Here is a 14,810-nt window from a genome sequence, read left to right on the forward strand (position 1 = left end):
AAAATCAAGAGACGATTCGATCATTTTAGGTGCAAGTTAATGCTATATACCTAATAAATAGAGTATTATGCCCGATATAAGCTTGGCTTGCTTTATCGGTGATATTACTTTCTATTTACTTTGTTCCACTCGTTAAGCGGGGCAGTACAGCTTGCTCAGAGCTGTTTCTGAGTTGTGTTCGTGGCACTTTCATTTTCCCTGAGTTACTCTGTGTCCTCGACGGCTGATTAAGTTATAGTGTTCGGTTCTCTCAGCCACAGCCATTCGTGGTTTTAGCTGTTTGCCCGTCCTTACGTTACCAGTGATTTGGTTGAAAGCCAATACTAGGGCGATTTTAAGCTTTAGTGTTTGGACGACTGATCACAGCACCTTTCATTGGAACTAACTTAATGAAGTGATTATCAGCAGCATGCTTCGGACAGTGTTTGTTTCACACATTGAGAATCTGCACTGTTATCTTTAAGTCCCTCTGGATCCCTGTCACCCAAGGAGGCACGATGGTTCAGGAGGAGACAGGGGTATTTAACGAAAAAGTAAGACTAAATGTAAAACTCGGAGTGGAAAAAAATAACTACAGTTCGTTAAACCAACAACAGTGTATACGACAAAGGTAAATGATTCTTTAGCATCCCAAAATATTTTGAAAACTGCGATCCATTGAGGAGAAATTAAGTTGAACATGTTCTCCATTCTGTCGTACAGACCCACGTTTGTGCTGGTCGATGGTTTATACAAATGAAAATATACTCATCCAGGGTTTTTTTGTGTTAAAATACGAGATTACTGCTATATATAAACGTAGTAAAAGTATTGTTTGATGGTTTGCAATGCGATTCATTTTATCTCCTATATATTTTAAGTCTTTTTCCTGCACCTTTCACGCATTCGGCATTGAGTAGAAATGTTATTCATTTTGGCATTTTGAGCGTTTTTGAAATTGGTGTATTAAACTTTGTCTTAGTGTTCTGTTATTGCTTTGTACAAAAATAGTGTGGTTGTTTTACTTTCTGTATTTCTACGAATGGCTCCCCGCCCTCTAATCACTGCTCTCCCTGGGCTTTCGCTGGGTAACACCCAGATAGTCTTTACCTTCTCCAAAAGTGCCATATCCCATCAAGTGTGTGCTTATTGTAATCAGGAACTGGGAGCATCGATAAACCAGATCCTTAGGTATAAAAACATGATGGTGTTGCAGGAAAGAGGTGAGGGGTTTGGAAGGGAATGTTAAGGCAAGAAAACAAACTGCTTCACACTTTCGCCTTAGCTGTTTCATGTTCAGGATGAAAAGGCATATGAGTCCCTTCCAGTGTGGTATCAAAACATGGTACTGAAAACTGAAACTAATACTGAGACTAAACACAAACTAAACTGAAACTAGACATTTGCATGAAACAACAAAAACTATTTGTACACTCTTAAACTGACACTGAACTAAATCAATACAAATATACAAATAAAAGGTATTGTATCTGAAAACCATAATAACCCTAGGAGGCAATGAGGCTGTGCTCACCCCCAGGGATGTGGGTCGGAATTTAGTTTTTCTGCTCACAGGCTGTTCATGTCACTGTGTTTATATGAGCACAGTACATTGGACCAGCTGGGGTGTCAGAGGGCTGTGGATACTCTAGCAGATTTATGGGGCCCGTGCTCAGTGAAATCTACTGAAGGCGACCCCCAGCTCAGTAAAATCTACTGAAGGAACTGCCCTGCCCAGCAAGTTCTATTTACCTTGGGAATTGTGTTTTTCTTTTGTTAGATTGAGAGTGCCAACCCAAGCGGGAGGCTCGAGGTGACATTTGTCAAGGAGCCCCGTATTCGTAGGCCCTGAGAACCAATGTCCTGTTCAGGGTGTTTCTGGGCTTAACTTTTGCTATGCGTCTCAGGAGGGGCTCTGGATCACATGCAGCCTAATATAGTGTCCCCCCCCCGGTCCTTGGGGATCCCCAGACAGTCCACATTTTTGATCCCTCCCAGCTCCCTACCAGACAGTCCACATTTTTGCTCCCTCCAAGCTCCCTACCAGACAGTCCACGTTTTTGCTCCCTCCCAGCTCCCAGCAGGACTGTCTGGAATCCCCAAGGACTAGGTTGGGAAACACTATCCTGATAAATGATTCTGGATAAACCAATGCAACATGGTTCTGCTTATATGCTAAATTATGACATGCACAAAAATGAAAGAGGGAAATTTATAATTATATAAGTATATAATACTAGACAATGATAATAAAGATCTATTATCAAGATCTATAAAGAGCGTAGTAGTAGGTGTACTGTGTAGGTTCACTCTTTCTTCTCACAATGGCGAAGTAGCCTAACAACGTATTTCTCAGATCGTATCCCATGTTAAGTGACACATGACAGTATTGATCTTGGTAAGTGAAACTACACTGTTTCCGATTTGTACTTTATATAGGCTGTGTACAGTTATTTTAGCTTTTATGTGCTATTTGCTATGATCTGATGGGTTGTTCCTGAGGGTCTGCGAATGCTCCAAAACTTTCAGCATAAATAAACAGTGATTGTTTCTCTGCTTTACACCATTTCGGCTCACGAAACGTTTCATAGGAACACTTTACTACTGCAAAGTGAAGAATAACTGTATTCCAGAGTCAAAGTCAAGTTTCAGTGGTTAGTAAACGCTCTAATGTGTATCAGTCGTGGTTTCTGGGTACAGGGGGAAGGTACTGCCTAAAGGCCTGCTTTTATTACCCCCCTTCCCTTTGGGGGGGATGTAAAAATGTACCTAGCCCAAGGTGATATTCTGTCAGGGGGGCCAGGAATTGTACTTACAGTCCTGCCCTGCCCCCACGCTTTACCTCCCCCCCCAAGGCCAGCATGCAAGTCCGGGAGCAGCTGCGATAAGACATGTCTTTCCCATAAAACTGTGATCAGGCGGCGCTATCTGTGTGTGTTAGTCCGTGTACGGACACGTTCAGTTATGTAGCTTGTGCAACCCAGATAGCAAAGGCTGAAAAAACTGCAGTTTTTGTCCCCCCACATAAAATAAACCCTTCAAAATCTTCATCTACTTAAAATAAGACTGTTATGAATTTTCATCGGTTTTTGAGTTTTGATGATTGGCTGTTATGGTAGTTTACTACACTACAATGGGAATCATTTGGGGGGGGGGGCATCTGCACAGATTTTACTGTGCCTAATGAGCGTGTCAGTGTCACAGTTGATGCAGTTTGGCCGCTCTTAGCTACGGAAGCCGGCTTCACAGAAATGGACTTTGAGGGAGATTTGGCAGGTCAAAATATAAAACCGCTCAATTCCCTAAATCGGCATGAGGTATAACGCACAGAGTGTTCAAAGTCCAAAACAATTAGCGCTGCGTGCTTGTGGAAGTCCGATAGCTCCTGCTAATCACTGCTGAGATAGAAAATGTTAGGAGCTTTACTGATGTCTGTTTGAACACAACGCAAAGCCACACATTTTAAGGTTAAATCCAGCGTTAAAAAAAAAGAATGAAAAGCTTATTTCTGCATAATGCCTATGAGTTTTTACCCAACTTCTTTAAATTCTAATCTCTGTGGTAGGAAATCCATTCCATTTCTCACTCTTCTCCTTAAGAACATGGAAATGCAGGCAGCGTGACGCCTGCCCACACTGATTAATTACTTCTCATGCTGTCAGTTACTTTCGCAGCAGCCGTATGGGAGCTCAGGAAAGCCATCAATCCTACTGTTTATAATGGGCCTTGACAGGCTGACACATGCTTACCAACCTGACTCCGCTCTGGGACTTCATGGAAAATTCCATGAAGTTCTTCGAGCCTTCCAGTTTGAGGGGAATAGACCGTCTGGGTCCAGGGACTGCGCAGTTTGGTGCAGTATGTGTCCGATGTAACTATGACGGTGAAGTGTGTGTGTGTGTGAGGTTAAAAATGCCCAGCTCACACCGCACACTGCAGTTTGCATCATCTTATTTCCCAGCATGCATCCCCGCATCTACCTCAGTCTTATATTTCAGTGCATCTTTCACCTGCCTGCTGTGGACAACAAAGAGACGTATCTCCTGTAATACAACTCAAATACTTTGATTCCAGTGTTAAGGAACCAAGTCGGCCTGTGGACCTCCTGCTGTCTCCACCTTTTCTGAAGCTCAAACAGAATGGCTGTGTTTCTACAAGGGGTCAGAGGACCTTAAACTCACCCAGCAGAGCATAGCAGCCTGCAATTCCTTACCAACCGATACAAAATCGTGTACCAGCACTTGATATTAACGTAACGGTACACAAAATTCATAGTTCAGTGCAGGGTTCAGTGCACTTTTGGTACAGCAGGAAAAACACAATTTCCTTAGAAATTATTTATTATTAAAAGTGCAAACATAAAGACAATTAGGAATAGTTGTAAACCAAAGGCAATGCTTCTCTCGACGTGTCTAATATCAAAACCTAAGATTTATGATTTGCACATTGCGAAGATAAATATGTAAAATTTTCTTTTAAACCAAAAATTTTATACCAAAACAATGATAATGAACAAAATCGCGTCTTCTCTACCACCGAGTTCGGTCGTGTATCTGTACTCATAAACACCCCTTTAACCTGCAGTGGTTTTTTTTTCAGACTAGTCTGAATTTCCTGGCAAAAGCACCACAGGGAGATTAACTTGGGGAGGCTGTTTTTGCCTTGCTCCAGTTGTACACACACTTATATGATCGTCTCAAATGATTTAAACACATTGGATGCGTTTCCAGCAACATATCCAAGTTTGTTATAGCAGAGCCGACAGACAATCTTAGTCTTTTAAACTACTCCCTCACCAGTGTTAGTGTAATTTATCGGGAAACTAAAATGGTCCCTCTCCGCCAATTATAACTGACTGTAACTAGAACTACACTCAACCACAAGCAACATAATGTTTTTGGGGCTGAACCTCTACTTGTGAATTTAAGTTCTGCTTGTGTCAATAGTAAAGGTATTCATTCGTTTCATTGCGTGTATTGATACGGAAATGATTAGCCGGATGGCACATGACGAATATGTGTACCGTTACAGCCCTGCCTGTTATGTATCTCGACTCGTATTGCTTTAGCCATATGTAGAGTTGGATTGAATTGAATGTGGCTAATTTTAAACTAAAGGCATATTGCTTATGTCTGTCTGCATGCTGAGGGGACCGAGGCAGGAGGGAGATGGCTGAAGCCATCTGTTTGAGGATGACGCCCCTGAAAACAACACAGTGGATCAGAGGTAAGATGCAGGGGACAAATGGTCTCATGGATGGCAGATGCAGTCCTTTGTACCTCCATATCTGGGCCAGGCTGACAGCCGACACAGCAGTATCCCGGTGATTTTGCAGACATCAGAAAACAGCCGAGCGGGTCATGCTTCCCTCATCTGCTTATAGGTTACAGTTCCTCCATGCACCACTTCTCTGTTTCTCTGTCTGTCTGGTTCTCACTTTCTCTCATATGTGTGTGCGTGTGTGTATACAAACACATGAACATATATACACACAGTCACAGAAAATAATGTATAAATGATCTGCATGTTGGTGTAAAAACAGGATATTATATCTGTCAAAGTGTGTCAGCTTATCCTTCTGAAAACCTCTCCTAAAATCACTAATCGATACCTAATTGAGTCATTTAACTAAGTAACCCCTAATTATGTATGTGTGCTATTTATTTGTATACAGTGCTGCCCTACAAAGGCAAAAAATAGTAACTACATTGTCACTGAAACAGGAAAGGGGTTAAGGCAAAAGGCGGAGTATTTTTATGACTGTCCAACCATATGTGTAGTAGGTTGGAAAATGATAGTGTAGGTCTACTTATTAAATGTGGCATAGGCTAGTTGAACTAAGATATTTTGTCATGAGATAAATCACCCTAAGGGACCTGATTTCGATCATAACTCAATTTTGACAAAATATGCATTTACAGTGTTTTGCTTTTGTGTGGCAGTGTAAATATCCGCAAGTGTAAAACAACGAAGTGCAAATACAGTTGACCCTTCCACTTCGTCAGGGTTAAAAAAATAAAGGCTTTCACTGCATTCACAAAATCAGGAAATCGCGATTTTCTCTCATGATTCTTGTGCAATATATGTTTCATTATTATTATTATTTATTTTGCATTACATACTGTCTTTATGAAGATGAAACAAACAATATGTCCAGGTGCACATACATCAGTTAAGGATGCCGAAATTGCCGCCCGATATATAAACCTATACTACTGAACTAATGGTAATGATCACTTTGGCTGATCACCCATTTTCCATAGTAGAGGACGAGGATTTTGTAAGCGGTCTAAATGTGCCGACCTGCACAATGTTATTAATTCATTGTTAAATCTGGTCTACAGATCAATTTTTTTTGTTTTAAATAGAAAGATCATTCTGCTAATTTGCACTTGTGAGCTCAGCAAGTTCCACCCCTTTTTCTGAATACAAAGAAATTTTCCACTTGTGCTCTTATGACTCAAGTGTTGCTCATTTTAATGCACCGTAACTTGCGATGCTATTTTCTAATCTGTCTTAAGTACATTTAAAAGGATAAGCTGATTTTTGTAAGATCAATAACTTTGAATGTATAGTACTTTTACCGGTATTTTTAACCAGGTATTTTTTATTTTTTTTTTACTCAGTCAGGGGTGGCCAGTCTTATCCACAAAGGGCTGGTGCGTATGCAGGTATTTGGATACCTTTAGGTCAGCTGTTCAAACCCAGGTGTGAGGACTCTTCAGCCAATCAGTCCTCTAATTAGTGACCTAATCAGGGAGTTGCAGTGAAAACCTGCATACACGCCCGCCCTTAGCGGATAAGACTGGCCACCCCTGATTTAAGTACTGGATAACTTTTACTTGAGTAACAGTTTGGTGTGAACAGTGTGAACATTGAGTACTTTTTTCACCACTGGTAATATAGCAAATGATGTAATATGTATGTAATATAGCAAATGACCATAGACTGAAGAATACAGACTAGGGGATTCCTGAGCATATCAGGCCTGATACCGCATCCATGATGGATTCAAAGAAAACAACAGGCGCGCTTTCTTAATTACAGACAGGGAAGTGACCAGCTCCAAAGCGAGGTAAGAATGGATTGACCTGCTTGGGGTTTTTAGAGATACAAGCCAAACAAACAGGCCAATCAAGTCCACTGGCTTAACTATTCACATCAGACACACTATACTATAATCAGGGATCAAGGTATGGTGCTGGATGGGCACCCAAACAAGACTGAGCAAGCTGACTGTTTATATCTGCAAGAGCTCATTAACTGCTCTTGCTTCCGGTTGTTGTAGTTTTCGTTACCTCCTGGCACCCGGCTCCCCAGCAGAGCTTGCAGACATAGACAGCAGACAAGACATTCTGGAGAAATGCATCCATATTGTCACCAGGAGTCAGCATCAACTTGGCAGCACCTAGTAATAAATTTTAAGTTCTATTTTTTTTTTTTGGTAAAATCTTTCTAGAGCTACAGAAATGTAAACATTTTGGTAAATTCACATTGTTATCCGCTAGGTGGCCTACGTCATTCAACGCTCTGCCGGCTAAAACGCAGACTAAAAATAATTCTGTTCCACCATTGGACATAGTGTCTCTAAGGACATAGACCCATCGTCTCCCTGCTTGCGATAGAGCAGCATCTGCGCCTCTTACTTTGTGTGATGTTTTAGCGTCTCTGTTATGTTTGGTCAGTTTCAATCTGCCACTTGAGAGACGGAGATGAATTGCTAAGTCAGAGCAGCTGGAACAAATGGTGTTTACTGTGTTGTTTTTCTCAGTATGTATGTATATATATATATATATATATATATATATATATATATATATATATATATACCTGTCAGAGATACTCCATCTAAATGATAAAATGTAATTTACATCTCTGGGTTTAAAAAGCATTATGTTTTCACTGATCATCGAAACTCGATGGTCATGACAAGGAGCCATGCGCCGAAGCCAATTAGCAATGTTGGTGCAGAGAGGTGAGGATGTTTAAAGCGGAGGTGTGACATATGCTTTGGATCTGCTCATTTCCTTTCCTTCGAAGTTCAAAACCACCTGTGCTTGCAGTGCGCTGCAGCTCTTTCCAGGTGCTGGAGATCAAACGCTTTATTTCGAGCCGAGACCCTTAGGTGAACTTCACAGAGTTACGGAGCTTGAAGAAGCGAATGCAAAATAAAGAAAAAGCTGGTGTAAAAATAAAGGCAAGAAGACATTGCGTGTGGAGGAGATGGAGAGTCCCGGGGTCGAACGCGGCTTCGGCTGTCAGTGCTGGCGGAATTGGCCTCTCTGACATGACTTTAACCCGCGGTAAATTGGGGGTGGAATTGCAGGTGCCAATCATTGGTGAAACAGACAGACTAATGCCTGTTGTGCAAATAGAGGATGGAGCAGAAATAGGCAGAAGATGACAAGGGCCAGTCAAGGTCAACGACCACTGAAGGTTCATGCACGTCTGCTTTTAAAGACCCTGATTTGAAATTGTTGGTTAGAACAAATCAGCTCACTGGATTCACCGCATACCGTTTACTGACTGGTTCAAAATGTAGCTTTAAGATGTACAGAACTAAGGACGGCATGGAAGGGGATCTAGCGTACATGAAAGATGTAATATCCTGATGAGAGGAGAGGCTCAGACAGATCCGGCTGGGACACGGTGCTACATCTGAGAAATATACTAATGTCTAAATGCCAGAAGCTTTAGAAATAACATTGAAAATATTGATGCTATTTGGTGTTGACTGTTGTATGGATAATTGTGAGTAAACTATACATGGAACATTGTATATATAATATACAAGTTTTAGGTCTGGGAATTCATGCAAGAAGATGTGGCCAGCAAAGCCGATGCTGTATGAGTGAAGTTGGAGGACGACTTGGTGAGCATCTGCCACAGGCCAGGTGTAAATCATAAAACCTGAAAAACCAGCAGCTTCTGTGGCTTTGTGGTCATGGCTCTATTCACTATTGCCAAAAAGAATTGGGACGCTGTTACAGAGTGTTATTTACAGAAAATGATGGACCTGATTGAAATTGCTCCCGATTAAATTTGTACCATCTCCTGCTAAGGTGGAATATGCTCATCATTATATATTCTGTAAAAATCGGACCATAACAGGAATCATTGATCGTACAGAGATTTGTGGCCGCACCATGAAACTGTGTAGGGTATGATGGGGGTAATTCTAGCCCCCTTTTCAATGTTTACCTAGCTTTACATCAATGTGTGCAGCACCCGCTACGAAATAAGTGAGTGCCACACTAGTGCTGTCATCTATGAAGAGAATAAAGCAAATTATATAGCTGGGGTAGATACGGTTTACGAAATAGAGCTGAAATTAAATGGATAATCAGAAGCTAAAATTACACGAGGGATTAGAATTACCCCATCTTACCTTAACTTAAAGTTATGTTTTGCTTGAGAAGTAAACCTGAAACAACTGAACTCTAACCTAAGAGACTCGAAAAGAAACTTCATTACAGTGAGCTATGAAGTTTACATGTTGGCAGGAAAGAAATAAACAGTTCGTGGATGAACAAGTGGATGACTGAAAACATATTATTGACGGCTGGTAGAGGTGTCTTTAGATCTTATTTTAGGTATTGGTAGGTAGGGTAAAAATAACTGATTAGAAAATTGCAAATGTGCTAACTCACAGTCTTGCTAATTAGACGGTAATCATCTGTGTGCAGTAAATGTAATCTGGTTATTATTACAAAGCAGCTGATGGTCACTGGTGCTTTCACCCACAGATGTTCCAGAAACTGAGGTCGGAAGGAGACATTCCAAACAGAATGTTTGGCTCAAAAAACTAAATTGTAACTCAGAAAACCATCCCTGTGAGTCTCACTTCGTAAAAAGACCCACACGGTCAAAATGAGATGAACCCCCGTATGTCTCATCTCAGGTGTTTTCACCCACGCTTCCACACCCAGCTTCCGCACAAGTGAGATTAAAGTCACAGTTTGACGAGGGGCCAGCGTCGGCCGCCCGCCAGATGACAGCGCTCTAGCGGTCAGTGATTTCTCCTTAGTTTTGAGGGAATCATAGCTGTTGCTAAGAGGAGGTGATGCTGTAGGTAGGATGAAGGTGGCTTCCCCATAATGTGCCCCTGTGTGACCTGTCGGGGGATTCGGGAAGTTTTGATTATGAGAACCGTGCAGGTAATGCAGACAAGCTGCGGCTGTGGGTTATGCCATTTGCCATTTGCGGGGGGATCCTGGGCAGGTGGGTCACTCTTAGTCATGACTGTAAGATCTATTTTGTCCTTCCCCCCCCCCCACTTGGGTCCTCTTTGATGGATATGGTCAGGATCTGGAGTGAGTAAGCTGATCCTAGACCACCACCTGGGTACATGTTCTGGGACATGTCGTGATTGCAAGCAGATCCCTGGCCTCATGCTTTCTGTTCTGAAAGTGAGGCAAGCAAGTCACTTCATAGGTCTTTACATACCTCAGTACACCAATGGGAATTTGAAGAAGGAGCACCAATCTGTCCCTTAGCAAGGACTGGAGAGTGGGACAGCGTACCGATTCTGCGGGCAAACTCACGCAATTACAGCCGATTTTTAACAGATAAGTAAACGTCAGCCTGCTCTGCAGTCAGACCTTTAAGGTTCCCTCGTTCCCCTCGCAGTGTCGAACTGATGTAAATGGGTAAATGTCTCCGGCAGCTGTAGCACTGAAAGAGTATCAGCACATTAAAACCATTATAAGCACTTTTTTCCTTCTTTTTTTCGTCGACCAAGGATTTTCTGGGCTGGCACTGATGGTACTGAAAAATCGCTTTAAAACAGAACTCGTTTATCTCGGGGTGACGAAGTAAGCAGAGTGTGATTCTGAATCCTTTATTGTGTTTACCAGCCCTTTCGACACAAATCCTTCCGTTGATGCGGTTAAGCAAAGCCCTCAAGTGTGAAGCCGCACAGCCTCAGGATGAAGTTGTGTTCCTGTGAAATGCACGTGAATATGTGTTCAGTAACACACCCGTAAAAGTAACATTTGTAAGTATTCTTTTGAACAAAAATTGTTCATAATGCTTTAATGTAGTAATCTATCCATTGTCGCAAAAGTATTCATCCAGTGCAGTATTGCAGAGAGTCTGGATCTTATTTAGAGTTTACTGGTCATTGTTGACACACCACAACAAAATGTGTCCTCTGCATTTAACCCACATGTGACATCGTGACATAGCAGGGGGCAGCTAATTCAGCGCTCAGGGAGCAGTGCTTGGGGGCGGTACCTTGCTCAGGGTACCTCATTGGTGCCTTGCTGGTCGGGGATTCGAACCTGCAATCTTTCAATTACAAGTGCGCTTCCCTAAACATTAAGCCACCACTGCCCAACTCATCCCAGGAGGCTTGGGGTGCAAGGCAAGGGGACTCCCTGGAAGAGAATGCCCGACCATCACAGGGCACACACTCATACACATCACAGCATAAGGGTGATTTTGAGACAAGAACTTGTGTTTTTGACTGTGTCAGGAAGCTGGAGCAGCTGGAAGGCCACGCAGACACATGAGGAACTTGTAAACTCCGTACAGAGCGTGTGCGGAAATCAAACCCACAATCTAGGAGACGTGAAGCCAACAATATAGAATTATAATAATGCATAAAACAGGACCTGTCCAGGAGAAGCAGCTAGAAGATAGATGGTTGGATAAATAAAAGAGGATATTGGATTAATAAAGGGGGATGTTGGAGACAAACTGCCTTAAGGCACGCTATAGGATTACTTTTAATTGGTATCTCACATGTACATAACCACAGAACCCAAGCTGTCCTTCTCTTCCATTCCTGTGTGGGCTGTTCAGGTTATTGGTTCTGTCTCACCACCTGCAAAGCTGATTTGAGCATCCAAAGGCTTAATTAGTAATTTAATTATCCCAGAGGCTAGGGATGGGGGTGGCACTTCAGGAATCACACGGATGAGTTTAATCCTTCGCCAGCGCCCCAGCTGTCTTGGGATCCCTCCGAAATGCGGAGGTGAACCCCTCAGCTCTTTGCCCTAGAGGGGTACTTCATATCCCCCTCACTCATTGGCTTGTTGGCATGTCGAGGAAAGATAAACACCTACCTGCGAAAATGTGCGTGCTGCATGTGGGTATAGAAGTCATGTGTAAAACAGCTCCCGTTACTGCACTACCCTTAGTCATGATGAAGGATATCTCAATTTCCTCCAGTAATGGAGTGAAAGAGACTAGTAAGGTATGGCTTTGATTGATGGCGAACTTTTTTTGGACATAGCAGGGTGGCTGGCTCACCAGGTAGCACTGTAGCTTCCCACCCGCGGGGTCATGGGGTTGATTCCCGCCTGTGGTTCGCTGGTTCTAGCCCTCCTCTTGTGCCCTGCAAAGAGCTGGCATCCATTCCAGGGTGTTCCCTACCTATCATTCCTTGAATCGGGTCCAGACCTCCCACGACCCCGTACCGGATAAATGGGTATAGAAGATAGATGGATAGACTGTAAAATTATACGCCTTCCTGTCCTCCAGATGATGACATAACAGGGAAGACTGCCGTCCAAGTCCAAATCAGGGGGTGATAATGATCACCTTGGCTCAGCAATCGCTTCAGCCATATTTAATTTATATATACTGTAGGGTATGCTGTGGAGCTTATAAAATCTTTACACCTTAAGTCGCTGTGCCCATTCGGTTAACTGTGTTTTATTACCGGCACGTAATTCTTCCCAAAGCCACTTCTAATAATCTGATTGCTGTGTAACTCCGCCTTGCCCATCCTCCCCTTGTGTTCATTACAAGCCCATGTTTCAATCCAAAGGCACTTTTATGTTCCCAGAGGCAATAATTAGGCCGGCTGAATTTCTAAACCGTGAAGGGAATGCCCGGAAAAATGGGGAAGAGAAAGAGAGAGCGCAGGGCTCCATTTTGAGTGCTATGGGTGTACGCATGTCCTTTGTCCCAAGTGGTGCTATGAGCAGAAGCTCCCCCCAAAACGGAATAGTGCATTAGCGCTCTGGGATACTGCCGCCCCACGCCATCCACCCTCCGCACAAAGACAAAGACCAGCCTCCCAGATACGGCACAGGAATGCAACTCTGCCCTGCTGCTTGACATACGCACACAGTTGCCGGAGACTCATTATCTCTCTGGCTCGGGGATAATTACCTTTACTGAGAAGGAGTTCCTCAGCAGCTTACGTCATTCTGTCTACGGCTGCTCGGAAAAGTGAGAACATTGCAAATTGGAGGGAGAATAAAGGCTAACGATAAGGCCTTTGTAAGCGCAGAAAACTTTCACAGTAATTAAGAGATCCGAGGCCTTTGTAAGATACAAGGCCTTCGAGAGGAGCTCCAGTTAATGGCTTTCGTTGAATTAGCGTGTTGTGGTGCCATGATTAGAACAACATGAAGAAGTCCTCCATTTTGGAACATAAGAGAAGCAAAATCTCCCTAAGTTGTACACAGTAATTCAATTGTTCAATTTGCAATCACAACAAAGTAATTAAATTAACCTAATGAAGTTGTAAAAGTAGGATTTGTGGTAAAAGATCCTTGTGGTATCTTGGCTGGCGCTTATTTATGATGCGAGAGCTGTGAAGTCAGAATTAGTCGACGAGTGACTTTCTCCTGTCCTTCAGAGAGCTTCTCCCCAGTACGTGGTTCTCCGTAATGGATCATTCTCCAGCAGGCCGCCACGCTCACGAGCACTGCTGCACACGTGTGGGCCTGGCGTGGGAAACCAGTGTCCTGCTGTGTCAACCCCCAACTCCCTGGTGAGATTTCTGTCTTGAAAAACGATGAGGGATTTCAGTGGGGGGAAACGAGGGGGGAATTGGCACGTTGGAGAATGTGCTCTCTCTCCGAATGCTGCCGGAAGCTTCTATCCCTAACCTTGCTATTACGGATAACAGTGGCATTGATTACAGCATTTCCCCGAGTCAGACGTATATGGCCTTTCAGAGATTCCCATAAAGGCTGCAGCTTTAGAAGAATCGCCATGGTAAAGACTGTATTTAGAAAACCCCCCAGGTGGCCCCTGTCACACTTTTAATGGCTGTTATCAAAAAAGCCCAAATCGACAGCCAGGTTGAGGAAGTTTCGCCCTGTACTCACGAGCAAGGTACCTATTTGGTGTCCTTTGCTCTTCTCAAACCGAGTGTCAGAACGGGCATGCCGTGGCACCCTCCTGGCTGTGCTTTCTGAGCCATAATGCTCGCGGGCTGGACGTCTCCCAGTCTCCGGGTTCCCTGCATTTCTGGAAGAGAAGTAGTGCTGGGCTGAACGTTATGGTCTTCATTCTCTCTAAAGGTGGTAGCTGGGCCTTGATGGAGTGCCTCAGGGGTGCAGATGTGAAACCCTCGCACACCCCCCTGGACTTCCCTTCTACATTAGCACCCCATTCTCAGTCCAAGATGGAGATAATTGAAGTAATAATTCACACAACTGTAATGCTGAGGGAACCGGGTATGTGAACAGAAGGCTTTCTGGTTAAAACCCAGGTGGTACTCAAGTGTTTGAATACCATTGTCTGCTCAAAACCATCCATCTTTCCGCCACTTATATGGGACCGGGTCAGAGTCTGCTAAACACCTCCATTAACTATTCTAGACACGCCTGCATTCAAACACAGCTAATCTATTGGTCTACCACAATGCCAGATGTCCAAGATGAAGATTATGTCATTTTTGTGGGAGAAATTCAGTTTCCTGGGGCTCTTTGTTGTATTCTGGTCTGACCCAACTGCAACCTTCAGCTTTTCGCCTGAAGCCTCCTCTGTTTCTTCTTCTACTTTATAACCTAGTTATGCATTACCATGTTCCCTGCTACTAAGACGACATTAGAACTTTTCTGTGTTCCATTCAATCTTTTGGAGGA

This window comes from Brienomyrus brachyistius, chromosome 3 (assembly GCF_023856365.1).
Source record: "Brienomyrus brachyistius isolate T26 chromosome 3, BBRACH_0.4, whole genome shotgun sequence".
NCBI classification, from domain to species: domain Eukaryota; kingdom Metazoa; phylum Chordata; class Actinopteri; order Osteoglossiformes; family Mormyridae; genus Brienomyrus; species Brienomyrus brachyistius.